Here is a 15,883-nt window from a genome sequence, read left to right on the forward strand (position 1 = left end):
AAAATAAAATATATATATATATATATATATATATATATATATATATATATATATATATATATATGGATATATGTATAGATATATATAGATATATAGATATAGATATACACACATATATGTATATATATGTATATATATATATGTGTGTGTGTGTGTATGTATGTATGTATATATATATATATATATATATATATATATATATATATATATATATATATATATATAGTGTTTAAACAGAGCAGAGTATATACACACGTTTCATGGTTTCATGCAGATGATATGTTTAAAGTGAATTTTTATGTAGATTAAAGTGATTTTGATGAAATATCATGATTTCAAGCTTAGATTTACATTTTCAATCACGTATAGTTTGAGGACTATCACAAAGTTAGATTTTCATTGGATTTTTTTTCTGTTTTTACAGTTTCTGGTTCTGGTAAAAAGGTGTAATTTTGTCAATTTTTAAAAACACTATTCTGCCTTTCAAACCTGCCAGCAGATTTTGGGGTTCAGAGGGTTAAATAATTCTATGAGGAAAAAAAAAAAGCCAAAAACAGTTTCTTGTTTTTCTGTAAACGCTTCACTATTTTCTGCCGAAACGTACTGATAACACAAGTAGTGACTTGTTGTCGCCTTACAATACTTCTATAGGAGGAATAATACGACCTTATCTGTAGTTTTCTGTACTTGATCCAGAAAAGAATTTTAAAAAATTGATAAACACAACTACAACAAATTTGCTCAATACAAACTAAAATAAATCAGTAAATAAAATTTATGCTATTATTTATAGCTCTTTTAATTTACACCAGAATGAACATGGCAATACCTAAAAGCAGAATTATTACATTTTGTTTACTGGAAAATGTCAAAAAAATGCTGTTTCTTTAGATACTGTATAATTATTTTTAGTCATAATGTCTATTTAGTGTTAAGTTGCTCTTTAATAATACATATAAGCCCTGCACACCAGCACTGACTGGGTACGATGAAACAAACTAGTATCTGATGATAAATTTTTTTAATTTAACCCAAAGAAAACCTGTTACTGCATCAGAATTTAGTTTTGTTTCCGATTGAAACAGATGCAAAAAGACACAGTTGTTGTATTTTCACCACTAGGTGAGTCCCTCTGACACTGAGCCCTTTAGCAGAAGTCTTATTGTGTTTCAGGAAAAAGAAAAGTATTACTGTGAGATGAATGTTTGTGTTGAGATGGACATTTTTTTTGCAGAGTATTTTTTGTGATTCTTCTTGTGGTTTCCTGTTTGTGTTCATGTTGTCTGTTGCTTTTGATTTATTTTATCTGTTTCCTGCCTCTGTCCTCAGGGTGACATGACAGGTTGATTGTTTTTCTGGTTCTGCAAGTAACGAAACACACAAATTTCAGTTTGAAAAACAAAGTCCTTCCAATTAATAATTGGTCAACAAACCCTCGCTGTTCTAAAACTAACAATACAAGAGAAAGATGTTAAAGAATGGATTTAAGAGTGCATTTGTCTGCTCTCACTAAGCTGCAAACATTATTAATCCAAGTGGTTTTCTGCCTACAGAATAAGCCAACAGCTGTTTTGGTCATGAGGTAATTGTTTTTTTCAAGAAAAACAGTCTAAATCTTCCAATTCCTGCTTCTTAAATGTGAATATTTTTCATTTTCATTCCTCCTCTGTGACTGAAATAAATCCAGTTTATTTGGAAAACTTTCTTTGTGGAACTGACCCTGAGTGTAGATTCTCCTCAACCAGATCAAAACCAGAAACGATCAAAAACAGGAAACTGGTTCTAGTTTAAGATAAAAGAAGGCTGGAAAAAGCAGAATATCAAATTAAACTTTTCAAGGAACTGTCAGGTTCAAGTGATGAGACACAAGAAACTTCCTGATATTTTTGGGAAATCCTCTTGCTATTGATGGGGCTAGTAGTTTCCATCCGCGTCCATTGTTTGCGCTAAGCTAGGCTAAATACATCCTGGACATACACTTAGAGTTGACTTTCAATGGCAATTGATAGGACTTTCCAAACTGTCAGGCTGTTTCTTTATCTTCTGAAAGCCCCCCGAGGCCTGCAAAAGCACTTTTGTTTAGAAACAAGATACTTTTCTGTTTTTATGTTTCCCCTTGTACTAATGTTGTTTATTTTTCTTTCTATTTCTGTTGCTTTTCTTGCTTAAATAATATTACATATAAAAGGTGTATTTAGCTGAAAGGCAGTGTTGTGGAATGTGATTGTGATGTTTGTGTTTGTGCGGAGAGTTAAAAGGGACATGTTGTAGTTGATTGTAATGCAGCTCTCAGTAAGTCAATCTGACATTTTGGTTTGTGCAAAGTTCTTTGTAAGTTCCCCAAGAGTATGTTTGAATGTTTCTATGGAATGATTAATGGCAGGTTTTCTGCTGAGAAGAAAGTTTTCATCAGAAACCTGACAGTTAAGTTGAACAAAACCAGAAAGACAGAAATACCAAACAACTTCCTTGACAAAAGAAATAAAACAAAGGACCAGAACCACAAACTGAACCAAGCTGTTTTAGCTGCTGAAATCTGCTAAATCAAAATAATTTAGCTGCTTAAATAAATCAGTAAATTAGTAGTTAAAGAATGTAAAACAGTTTTAGATAGGTTGCTAGCTTAAAGTTGTGATTCCCTTTAAGTTAAGTGTTAAACTAAACCATTAGCCAGATGAAACTAAGCTAATTTGATAGCTAGCCAAAAAGTTTTTTTTGTCTTTAAACATCTATGTAACTTTTTTAATTTTGACAAATGTAAAACCAAGGAGTTTACCACCAAATGGACTAGCTAATAGACATTTAAGTAGTTAGCTAGTGTTAATCTGTTATGTTTTAGATGCTAGCTGTTAGCAGACTTGATGAAAAATGTTTCAATAGCTAAATCTGAATCTTAATCTAAATCAAAATTATTCAGCAGCTGAAAGACATAATTTGTAAGAACATAAAATTGTTTTAGATAGGATGTTAGCGTAAATATTTGGTTACCTTTAGGCTACCTGTTAAACTAAACCATTAGCCAAGTGAAACAAAGCTAATTTCATTGCTAGCTTTAACCCTCATACAACCATGGAGATATCTTGTCTTTAAGCGCATCTGTGTAACTTTTTTAAAATTTACGCAAATGTAACCAAGAATTTTACTGCTAAATTAACTAGCCAATTGTAACTTGGATTGTTAGCTAGTGTTAATCTGTTATGTTTTCAGTGCTAACTGTTAGCAGACCTGATACAAAATGTTTTAATGGCTAAATCAAAACAAATTTCCTAAATCAAAATAGTTTAGCTGCTGAAATAAACTATTAGTTAAAACACACCAAACTGTTTTAGCTAGCTAATTAGCAAGGGTAAAGTTTTAAGCTACCTGTTGAACAAACCGTTAGCCAAGTGGAGCAGATCTAATGTGATTGCTATCCTTAAACCATCATGTTTTAGGCACTAAATGGAGCTGAACAAACCTGAACCAAACTGCCAACCAGTATTAGCTAAACGATTCTTTTAGCTAAGGAAACTATCCCTTTAGCTAACCCAATTACCATAATTAGCCATTAGCACCTATTTGTTAGCAACCAAACTATTAGAAATGCTTTTTGCTCTTTGCTTTATAAACAGCAACATGTGATGGGAGATTAACAGAAAGAAAAGGATTCAAAAACAGATTAACCTTAGAGTTTTGGGGTAAAATACAACTAGAGCTAAACTAAACGATTTGCTAACCAAAATCCAAACATTTATTCACATAAATTTTCTAACTGCTTTGATGGCTTTGGTTCAGCACTTGGAGTTTTTGTTATATTCACATCCAGGTTTCACACTTTTAAACCTTCTTCCTGCAAGTAAACAAACCTGTTTTGTTTGTTGACCTAATTAAGTTTCCTAATCTTAGAATCCAACTGAAGAAAGTACAGTAAAACGCACTACAACAGTGTTGAAAATGCAGTAATGTTACTGAATATAATAAGCGCTAGTGTTTCATATGTTAGTTCTCGTGTATTAAAATTTCTGTTCAGAAAGAGCAATGTCTGAAAACGGGAAGATGTTTCTTTGTAGATTTCCTGTTTATTTCAGTGTTTATTTATTTTTCTAAATAAATATCTATTATTTACTGGAGCAGCGCCCCTCTTTGTGCCTTCATTACTGCAGAGACAATTTTTTTTAAAATGATATATATTCTACATTTATATATAATTCAATCACAATAATGAACTAATAACAGAGCAGCAATCCTGTCTGTAATTTGTGTTACTGACCCATTAAACCATAGATCCCTGTCTTGTTTGTATTCAGATAATACATATGTATTTTTTAAATGATAAGAGACAAAAATTTGTTTTGTTAATAATTGTGTTGATGTAAGTTGCTTTGTTTTCAAGGTTTATAGCATATTTATGAGATATTCACCTTATTAAGAGGGAATTGACTAATTATTAGGACACATGTACATCTTATGGGATATAATTCTGATGTTAAACTGATTAAAACAGTCACATCAAGTTACTGTTTTAAATGTGTATATTTAGGGTCCGAGCACCACGAAGTGGTGCGAGGAACCTATTGTAACCCTAGGAATTATTATTATTAGGGTCCGAGCACCACGAAGTGGTGCGAGGAACCTATTGAAACCCTAGGAATTATTATTATTAGGGTCCGAGCACCAACGGTGCGAAGACCCTATTGAAACCCTGTGGTTTATTATTATTATTGTTATTATTATTATTCTTTTTTCTGTCGCATTTAAAATTGCACTTTTAGCGGCCTTATCATACCCCAAAATGCATGAAACTTGGCATGCTCATCAGGACTGGCGAAAAATTTGATATTTCATGGGAGTTGCGCATGTGTGTGGTAAAATGGCTCCATAGCACCCCCTGGAAAATTGAAAATTTGGTCATTAGGCCAACTTGCACAATGGTTTATCTACAGCTACAAAATTTTGTATGCATATTCAGCACATCAGGAAACACAAAACAGTCAATCACGGTCACGCCCTAAACCCAACAGGAAGTCGGCCATCTTGAATTAGCTGTAAATTTTTTTGAGATTAATAACTCAGCGGGGGTAAGTCCGAGAGACCTTAAATTTGGCCAGTACATGCAACAGCCCAGCCTGATAAAAAGTTATCAAAATGCTGTGCAAAAGTCAAAGGGCGTGGCCATGGCGACCCCCAGAAATATTGATCCTTCGCCATAAAACAGGAAGTGGTGTCTAACTCAGCTGTACATGCTCCAATCTGCCTGAAGTTTTACATGTGTGATCTGGGTCCAGCCCTGATGACATCCATGTGGTTATGTACATTGACAGTCATAGCGCCACCTTGTGGTAGCAGGAAATAGACATTTTTTACACTTTGATGTACTATTCTTAGCACGTTGATCAGATTCACCTCAAATGTGGTGACATAAGCCAGAACACATTGATGATGATTCCCAGAGAAAATGGTGACTCGTCGTCAAGGGGCGTGTCTGTGGATTTCGATGGACACCAGTCATGGTTGATCAAAGGTTATCAAAATACTCTGCAACAGTCTGACGGTGTGGCCATGGTGACCAGCAGAATGAGGCCATTTTGGATGTCTCGCCATGAAACAGGAAGTGCTGTCTAACTAGCCTGGACATGCATCAATCTGCCTCAAACTTTACATGTGTGATCAGAGTCCAGCCCTAATCACATCCATAGGTCGATATAGACTCACTGTCATAGCACCACCTGGCGGCCATTTTGAATTTCTCGCCATGAAACAGGAAGTCATGTCTAACTAGCCTGTACATGCTCCAATTTGTCTGAAATTTTACATGTATGATCAGAGTCCGGCCCTAATCACATCTTTGTGGCACTTGGTGGCCATTTTGGATTCCTCGCCATTAAACAGGAAGTGCTGTCTTACTAGCCTGTACATGCTCCAATTTGTCTGAAATTTTACAAGTATGATCAGAGTCCAGCCCTAATCACATCTTTGTGCCACTTGGCGGCCATTTTGGATTTCTCGCCATGAAACAGGAAGTGCTGTGTAACCAGCCTGTACATGCTCCAATCTGCCTGAAATTTTACATGTATGATCAGAGTCCGGCCCTAATCACATCTTTGCGCCACTTGGCGGCCATTTTGGATTTCTCGCCATGAAACAGGAAGTGCTGTGTAAGTAGCCTGTACATGCTCCAATCTGCCTGAAACTTTACTCTCTCAGTTGCAGCGCCTCCTGGTGGATATGCGTGGGCCAGTCGGGCCGCTCGGATGCGAGGACCCGTCCAACGCTGCTTGCAGCTTTTATTGGTTTAGTGGTTGGAAGTCAATAAAACATTAGCGTCAGTCAAATTGAATGCGTCAGTGGATGGAAGTGGTGGTTGCCTTGTGCTGCTCTTCACTTCACTGCAGCTCCATGGCTCCATTTGCTGGACGGACAGAAGTGCAGCAGCTGATGGCAGCTTCTTTGACCTCACGCTCCTGTCAGACCCACAGATTAGGGTTTATTTCAGATATATATAATAGAAAATAGTAATTAAAAAATAAGCTGATGTTGTATTTTTGCAGCAGTGAGTTTTACAGGGTTAAGAGCAACCAGTCAAAGGTTATTACTGAGGATTTTAAACAAAAACATTCAGGCAAACAGTTAACATCATAGGGTGCCTGACATGTTTGTTTTTTTTCCGGGTCGATACAGATTTTTTTTGTAATCAAGGAGATCAATAACCAAGATTTGGAATCACTACACATTTGCAGAAAAAATAAAGTTTTTGAACAGCACATAAAGTTAAGTTAAAATTAAAATAATCACAAGTTGCAGCCTTTGCTTATTTATGTTTTACATGCTGAAGTTGTCCTTCAGTGTTTCACTGATCAGATTGTGCTGTGGGCAGGAACAAGATCAGAGGGAGGCAGCTGCAGCAGACCCAAAGTAGTTTCACATTCATTTATCTGATCAGATTTCAGGGGGCTTTTTTTTTTTTTTTTTTTAAGAAATGGGACCAATAATTGAAAACATGCTAAATATCAGATGGGATCATTGGTGTCACAGGACATCTGCAGACACAGGTCAAAGATTACAAGGAGTTTATTTAACGAATGAAACTAAAACCAACACAGAAAGGATAACTAAACCAAGGTGAAAACAAAAAGGGGAAACCAGACTAATTGTAGGAGAAAGGTTCTGGTTTCAAAGTCTCTGGTCTGGCAGAGAGCGGAAGAATGAAGAACCGGGCGTTCGTGGATTAAGGTGATTGAGAACAGGTGAATCAACCCCCACACCTGTGAGAGAGATGGATGGATGGATGGATGGATGGATGGATAGATAGGTAGGGAGGTAGATGGACCATAGATGGATGGATAGGTAGATTCTGCAGTGGGGAAATTTTCAGTGTGGCAGTAGCAGATAGGAAAAAAAGTAAAAAGAAAAGCAGCACTCAGTGCACAGATATAAATAGATGCTTTCTCCTTAGAGAAGAAATAGAAATACTTGTAAAAAAAAAAAAACCTTGTGAAATTGCACATATTGACTTATTTACATTTTATTGCAGTTACTTCATGGGTGATCTGAACTACTGGGAGCAGGTTTGATTGAACACAGTCTGACTGCTGCAGGAAGGAAGGACCTCCTTCAAACATTGTGGGTGAAGCAGTCTGTCCCTGAAGGAGCTGCCGGTGATGGTCCTGTTTCCTGCAGGGGGTGGGAGATGTCCTCCATGATAGACAACAGCTTTGTCATCATCCTCCTGTCTAACACCAGCCCAGGACAGAGCTTGCTTTCTTAACCAGTTTCTTTAGTCTCTTCCTGTCTGCAGCCGTGATGCTGCTGCTCCAGCAGACCACTCCATACAGGATGGCTGATACCACCACACAACCATAAAAGGTCCTCAGAATTGCTCCCTGCACCCCGAAGGACCTCAGCTTCCTGAGCAGGTGAAGTCTGTTCTGACCTTTCTTACACCGTGCGTTGGTGTTCTATCTCTAGACATGTTTGAATGTCTTTATCAATAAATGGTCAAACACATGTTGAGTGTCAGCTCAGCTCTTTGTTCCACACATGTATATGTTCCTATGTGATTGGTGTCTTGCAGTCAGAGTGTAAAGAATTGAAGCTGTCAGAGGCTTTCTGTGGTGAAGAGGCTGCAGGACATCAGCTGCTCCAACAGGTGACGCCTTTGTTCTTTGGCTCCAACCAGAACCAGCAATAAATCAGCATGAGCTGCAGCTTATCCACCTCATAGAGTGTATAATAAAGAAACCAAGAGGTTTTAGTTGATAGCTGTCTCTAGTGAATGACCAGCAGTGTCTTGTTCAGGTTGTGAGGAGAAGTAAAAAGCTTACAGCAGCTGGTATTCCCAGGTAGTCTCCCATCCAAATACTAACCAGGCCCAACCCTGCTTAGCTTTGCAAATCAGATGAGATTGGGTGTATTCAGTCTCAGAAACAAACCTACAACGTAAGTTCTGTACCTGACATGATTCAAATCTCCACTCACACCTTTTATTTGTCCTTTGATTGCTCCAGTACTGATTGATGCCATCATTTAAGCCAATTTATAACAACACCTTGTAGGAAATGTGGTGCAGAGGTAAGTTCTGTGCCTCACATGTTGAAGGTCCATGGTTCAAATCCCCACTCACACTTTTTATGTGTCCTTTGGATGCTCTGAAGTACTAATTGCTAGCATCATTTAAGCAAAGTTAGAGCAACATCTTGTAGGACAGGTGGTGTAGAGGTAAGTTTTTTGCTTGGCATGTTGAAGGTGCCCGGTTGAAATCCACCTTAGTACCTTTATTATCTTCACCTCCTTAATAGTTTTGTGTACCATCATTTACGAAAACTAACAGTTACACCCAGTAAGAAGGATAGCGCAGTGGTAAGTTATCTGCCTCTCGTGCAGGAGGTTTTTGGTTCGAATCCAGCCCAGGGCTCTTTTGACACTTTTTAAGATAAGATAAGATAAGATAAAGTTCTTTATTTCTCCCCACTCCAGGGGAAATTTACATTGTTACAGCAGCTTTATTTACAATATATACATACTTTGGCTGTATGACAACCTCTTTCAACAATCATTCCAACAAAGTCCACGAAGGACCTTGTGTGAAAGATAGCTCACACATAGGTTGTGTGTCTGTCATGTGGAGGGTCACGGTTCGAATCCCCGCTGGGAACCTTGTGGAGGATGGTAGTGGAGTGGAAAGGTTGTGGTCTGTGGTGTGGAGTGTCAGTGGATTGGAGTTGAAGGGTGGTTCCAGTAGAACCAAGAAGTTGCCTGAAAGAGCGTAAAGAGCGTAAAGAGCGTAAAGAGCGTAAAGAGCTGTTTGTGCTGAGGTTGATTTGTCTCTTGAGGCAATGCGAGTGGAGATTAAAAAGCTAATTTTGTATAAACCACTACCAAAAGGAAAAATGAAGAATGCAAAAAGAGGAGGTGCTCTAGGAACTACACGGTGCCAGACCCCCCCGGCCTGTTCGATGGCCACGTCTGGCCCATGTACCTGCAGCACAAGAGGGCGTAAAGAGCGTAAAGAGCGTAAAGAGCGTAAAGAGCCTTTCAAGAAGATTTTTGGCGAATTTTGCCCAAATGTGAAAAAAAAGCTTGAGCAGAGTGGGGGATTGAACCTGCACTCTCCAGGTTCCAAACCACCATCACTACCTCTGGACTACCGGTCCTACATACCCAAATACAGGCTTTTCTTCTATTCGTCAAGGCGGTGACATCAACACTGAAAGAAAAAAAAACAATCCACAAAATCAAAAAAAGAACATAATCTACCTACAACTTTTAAAGAACACGCTAAAAAACACAATACTAAAAAGTCACACTCTTCTCCTCATCACTCATTTTTACATTTTAACACAATTTCAAAGCCACACAAATCACATTCTTCATGTCAAATCACTTCTCTTCACTACAAATGGGAGAGAACAGCAAACAAATAAAATACAACTTATGGCTTAAATATCTTCAAAATCTCTTTGCTATTCCTCTACATTCAAATTCCTCAACACCACTCAACAAAGAGCGCAAAGAGCGCAAAGAGCGCAAAGAGCGCAAAGAGCGCAAAGAGCGCAAAGAGCGCAAACTGTCTTTCAAGTAGATTTTTGGTGAATTTTGCCCAAATGTGAAAAAAAAGCTTGAGCAGAGTGGGGGATTGAACCTGCACTCTCCAGGTTCCAAACCACCATCACTACCGCTGGACTACCGGTCCTACATACCCAAATACAGGCTTTTCTTCTATTCGTCAAGGCGGTGACATCAACACTGAAAGAAAAAAAAAAACAATCCACAAAATCAAAAAAAGAACATAATCTACCTACAACTTTTAAAGAACACGCTAAAAAACACAATACTAAAAAGTCACACTCTTCTCCTCATCACTCATTTTTACATTTTAACACAATTTCAAAGCCACACAAATCACATTCTTCATGTCAAATCACTTCTCTTCACTACAAATGGGAGAGAACAGCAAACAAATAAAATACAACTTATGGCTTAAATATCTTCAAAATCTCTTTGCTATTCCTCTACATTCAAATTCCTCAACACCGCTCAACAATCACCTGCAGGATCTCTTACTTCTTTCTTAGCTCTGACAAAACATCTTCAAGACTCTGAGAAGACAACTCATTTTCAACACATTTGCTGCTTCGTCTAAGTGTCCACACACATCTCCAGTCATCCACAGGCCTCACCACTGATCAGCTGCACAAACTTACATGTTAAACTTCTCCAAAGATAAAATACAGGCCCTTCTGTCTGATCACAACTTTTACTGGTGGCTCATATTTCAAGTTCATTTCCTTGCAAAGTCTTTATTTTGGATTAAAGTGGGATCTGTGACCAGGCAGATCACTTGTTTATTCTTAGCATTTGGATTTCACTGACATTCCTGTCATGTAGAAAAATAGAAATATCTTTGCATTGATTCAGCTAAACTAACTGCAGACACTGAGAGGCGTAAAGTTCAACAAATGCTGTTTTTATTTACTTCACTGGTGACATCAGTAGATGCTTGCAGTGAAACCACCACTGCAAATATTTATGCATTAAAGTATCACAACTGAAAACTCCCTACAAACGTCCACTTCTAACACCACAAACATTGTCCAGAGGAAATGATATTAGCTGAACATAAAAACATGTAAAACAGCTCTGATGCTTTCATCCTGAGCTCCACTCAAACATTTCACTGTGCAGCAGCTCAGCAGTTTGTTTAAGAAAAGCATTTAGGTTCAATCTGTGAAGCCCAAAACCCACCAGCTTTGAAAAATGACACCATTTACCAGAGTCACAAACTGTAAAAACAGAAGGAATTGTTGGATTTTCTATGTGAATGTGTCGCCTCTCTAGTTAACTCACCCGGTTACGTCTCCATCCTGACGCTGCTCTGCTGGACCGGAGCTTCTGGACCAGCCGGGTGGACCTTCCTTCACAGATCTTCCCGGTGGGAGTGATTCTGAGTCGGCCTTGGTTGACTGCAAACTCCTTAAAATGGACACGAGAGGAAATCGTGGACAAATCGATACAACAGCTTGTTCGGTTTGTCCTGTTCTTAAATGGGTAGAAAACTGCTGAGAGCTCTCAGTTCAATTCAATTTTCAATTCAATTTTATTTATATAGCGCCAATTACAGTCAAATTGTCTCGAGACGCTTTACAGAACCCATATGCCTGACCCCCAGAGCAAGCCAAAAGGCGACAGTGGCAAGGAAAACACCCTTTTAACAGGGAAAAAAACCTCGAGCAGAACCCGGCTCTAATGTGGGGGGACCCATCTGCCTGCTGGCCGGGCGGGTTGAGAAGGACAGAAGAGGGAGAGAGGTAGAGATAGAGGGGTAGAGGTAGAGATAGAGGGGTAGAGATAGAGGGGTAGAGATAGAGAGGTGGGGGGGTGGGACACAAGGACCATAAAACACAGCCACACATCTGAAGCATCCAGCATCCAGCTCTGGGACCAGGGACACTCGGAGAAAAGACACAGAAAGAAACAGAGTGAATGTAATGCAATAATGGTATATGTAGTAAATACATAGGTAGTTAGAGAAGGGCTCAGTGCATCAAGAGAGGTTCCCCAGCAGTCTAGACCTATAGCAGCATAACTAGGGGCAAACTAAAGGGACGTCAAGAGGGGAAGTCAGTTGTGCAAATGAAAACACCAGCTCACCCCGTCAGGGTCCCCCAGTCAGCCCTAACTATAAGCTTTGTCGAAAAGGAAGGTTTTAAGCCTGGTCTTAAAAATAGAGAGGGTGTCCGCCTCCCGAACCCAAACTGGGAGCTGGTTCCACAGGAGAGGCGCCTGATAACTGAAGGCTCTGCCTCCCATTCTACTTTTAGAGATTCTAGGAACAACAAGTAAGCCTGCAGTCTGAGAGCGAAGAGTTCTGCTAGGATAATATGGTACTATCAGGTCTTTAAGATATGATGGAGATTGGTTGTTAAGAGCTTTATATGTCAGAAGAAGGATTTTGAATTCTATTCTAGATTTAACAGGAAGCCAATGAAGAGAAACCAATATAGGAGAAATATGATCTCTCTTGCTAACTCCCGTCAGTACTCTGGCTGCAGCATTTTGGATCAGCTGTAGATATTTCAGAGAGCTATTGGGACAACCTGATAATAAGGAATTACAGTAGTCAAGCCTAGAAGTAACAAATGCATGGACTAGTTTTTCTGCATCACTCTGAGACAGGATGTTCCTGATTTTCACAATATTTCTCAGGTGGAAAAAGGAAGTCCTACAGATTTGTTTTATGTGCGAGTTAAAGGACATGTCCTGGTCAAAGATAACACCGAGGTTCCTCACAGTAGTACTGGAGGCCAATGTAATGCCATCCAGAGTAACTATATGCTTTGAAAGCAATTCTCTAAGATGTTTGGGGCCAAATACAATGACTTCAGTCTTGTCTGAATTTAGTAGTAAGAAATTATAGGTCATCCAGGTCTTTATGTCCTTAAGACAATCTTGCAGTCTAGCTAGCTGATTAGTTTCATTTGGCTTCATAGATAAATACAATTGAGTGTCGTCAGCATAACAATGGAAATTAATACAGTGCTTCCTAATAATATTGCCTAAGGGAAGCATGTATAATGTGAACAGTATTGGTCCTAAGACAGAACCCTGAGGAACTCCATGATTAACCCTAGTATGCTCAGAAGAGTCATTGTTGACATGCACAAACTGGAACCTGTCTGATAAGTAGGATTTAAACCAGTCCAGTGCTGTCCCTTTAATGCCAATAGAATGTTCTAGTCGCTGTAATAAAAGTTTGTGGTCGATTGTATCGAATGCTGCACTAAGGTCCAATAAAATAAGTATAGAGACCAGTCCATTATCTGACGCTATGAGAAGGTCATTAGTAACTTTCACCAGAGCTGTTTCTGTGCTATGATGCACTCTGAAGCCTGACTGAAACTCTTCAAACAAGCTATTCCTTTGTAAATGTTCACATAATTGATTTGCAACTGTTCTTTCCAGAATTTTGGAGAGAAATGGGAGGTTGGAAACTGGTCTATAGTTGGCTAAAACATCTGGATCTAGAGTGGGCTTTTTAAGTAAAGGTTTGATTACAGCAACCTTAAAAGCCTGTGGTACATAACCTGTTACTAGAGAGAGATTAATCAGATCTAACATTGAGGAATCAGCTCTGACAGAGTGTTGCTCTGACTCCATGTGTGACTGAGGCTGGAGTGAACAGAGCTGCTGCTGCTCAGCTGCAGCTTCTTATTAGCACAACAACAGACGCTGCGTTCACTACGTCTGTGGGTGTCGAGCTGATAAAGAGGATCTTCACCACTGACCTGAGCTGCTGCCACACGGTGAGACGTCCAACAGAGTCACTGAGCAGCTGATGATGAAGAAGATGAAGGCTTCAGGAGGAGGTGGAGGAGGAGAAGCTGCAGGGCCACATGAGACACTGAAGAGACAAACCAGAAATGATTCACACACTAGACATGAAGAAAAGAAAACATCAGAGAGTGTAAAATACAAGAATGAGTCCTGAACATCACTGGTGATGAAGCTCGAGGCAGAAAAACTCAAACACAAACTGCCTCAACAACAAGTTCATTTCTATGGTCAAACTGAGAGCAAGAATTCCTGGAATATTTAGTAAATCTAAACTGTATTTCTGAAATTTAATCCAGACAGGAGAAATATTGTGCATTTTAATATTCGTGTGTGCTGTCCCGATAAGCGGCTGGTGAAGGACTTTCTAAGTCTTATTGCCTCTTTTAATGTGGTTCAGTGTGTGTCGGGTCCCACACATGAACACGGACACACGTTAGACCTGGTTCTGTCTTATGGATTGTCTGTGTCGAATATTGAGATCGGTGATAACGTATTCTCTGATCATAAGCCTGTGATTTTTAATGTCAGCTTTCCGTGTGCTGGTCTTAAATCCAGCGCTCCTGCTCGGTACTGTCGGGTTTTTAACTCTCTCTCTGCCGGTCGCTTCTCCGCTGCTTTTAATCAGCTCTGCGTCCCCTCTAGTTTATCCTCTATGGATACAGAGGAACTCAGCTCATGGTTCCATTCTATTCTGTCAAGGTGTTCTGAACTCCGTGGCTCCTTTAAAGACTGCACATCGTAGAGCAAAACTGGAGCCCTGGTTCAACGACGCAACTGGAGCAGTGAGGAGGGAGTGTGGTAGAGCTGAGCGCAGCTGGAAGAAGGACAAGCTGCAAGTGTCGTTTTTAATTTTAAAAGACCGCTGGAGAGACTATCAGACTGTGGTTAAGGAAGCCAAAAGGGCTCACTTAGCTGGAGTCATTGAGTCAAACCGCCACAACCCTCGAGTTTTATTTAATACCACTGACTCAGTTTTAAATGCTCCCAAGCCGGTTTGCCAGGAAGCATCCATCGAACTGTGCGTCAACTTTCAGGAGTTTTTTATTGATAAAGTTGTTAGTACAAGGGCTCTGATCTCAGCTCCTGCCGTCGACCCCTCTGCCTCTGTCTGCTGCCCGGCTGGGCTCCATAAATTTCAGCCCGTTACTCTGTCGTTTTTCATAGACACTGTCGGCCACATAAAGGGTCCCTCACGACTCCATCCCGCCTCACTTTTTAAAAGAGGATTTTCCATGTATTGGGCAGTCAGTTTTAACCGTCATTAACAGCTGTCTGTCCACTGGCGTGGTCCCCCACTAGTTTTAAACACGCTGCAGTCCAAACACTGCTGAAGAAACCTGGCCTCGACACCACAGTTTTATCTAACTTCAGAACAATCTCCAAGCTGCCCTTTCTTTCCAGAATTTTAGAGACAGTTGTTCATGCCCAGCTGAAGTCCTCTTTAGATGAGCACAACGTACTGGAGGTTTTTCAGTCTGGTTTTCAGACTCTGCATAGCACGGAGTCAGCACTGCTACGGGTTTTTAATGATGTTCTCCTGGCAAACGACTCTGGGGATGATGCGGTTCTTGTTCTTAGCCAGTCTGCTCTAGCGCGTCTCCAGTTGGCTCAGAATGCTGCTGCTGCCCTCCAAAATATGAGCACATTACGCCTGTTTTAGCCTCCCTCCATTGGCTCCCCGTGCGCTTTAGGGTTGCTTTGAAGGTTCTTTTATTTGTTCTTAAAGCCTTAAATGGTCTGGCCCCTCCCTACCTCTCTGAGCTGCTCCATCCTCATCCATCCTCATCCCTCCTCACCAACCCTCAGATCAGCTGTTCAGCTGCTTCTGGAGGTTCCGAGGTCTAGGAGGAAGCTCAGAGGAGATAGAGCCTTCTCTGTTGCTGCTCCCAGATTGTGGAATAATCTCCCTATGCACATCAGAGAGGCTCCCTCACTGGCGGTTTTGAAAACCAAACTTAAAACCTATTTTTATTCACTGGCTTTTAACACAGCATGAGACTCTGCTTCTGTTTTATTGTGCTGCTGTCTTAATATGTGTATGTTTTATTTATTGTTTTAATGTTTTATTTTGTTG

At 39.8% G+C, this 15,883-nt stretch overlaps 1 long non-coding RNA gene across 1 annotated transcript; it reads right to left on the minus strand.

The window, feature by feature from the left end:
- Positions 1-10,921: 10,921 nt before the first annotated feature.
- LOC129350780 (uncharacterized) lies at positions 10,922-14,976 on the minus strand. Its single transcript, XR_008604299.1, has 2 exons — positions 13,761-14,976; positions 10,922-11,448 (listed from the first exon to the last, which is right to left on the minus strand). It is a non-coding gene; the product is annotated as an uncharacterized LOC129350780 (long non-coding RNA).
- Between the last annotated feature and the right edge of the window lie 907 nt (positions 14,977-15,883).

Source organism: Amphiprion ocellaris, chromosome 16 (genome assembly GCF_022539595.1).
Source record: "Amphiprion ocellaris isolate individual 3 ecotype Okinawa chromosome 16, ASM2253959v1, whole genome shotgun sequence".
Taxonomy (NCBI): domain Eukaryota; kingdom Metazoa; phylum Chordata; class Actinopteri; family Pomacentridae; genus Amphiprion; species Amphiprion ocellaris.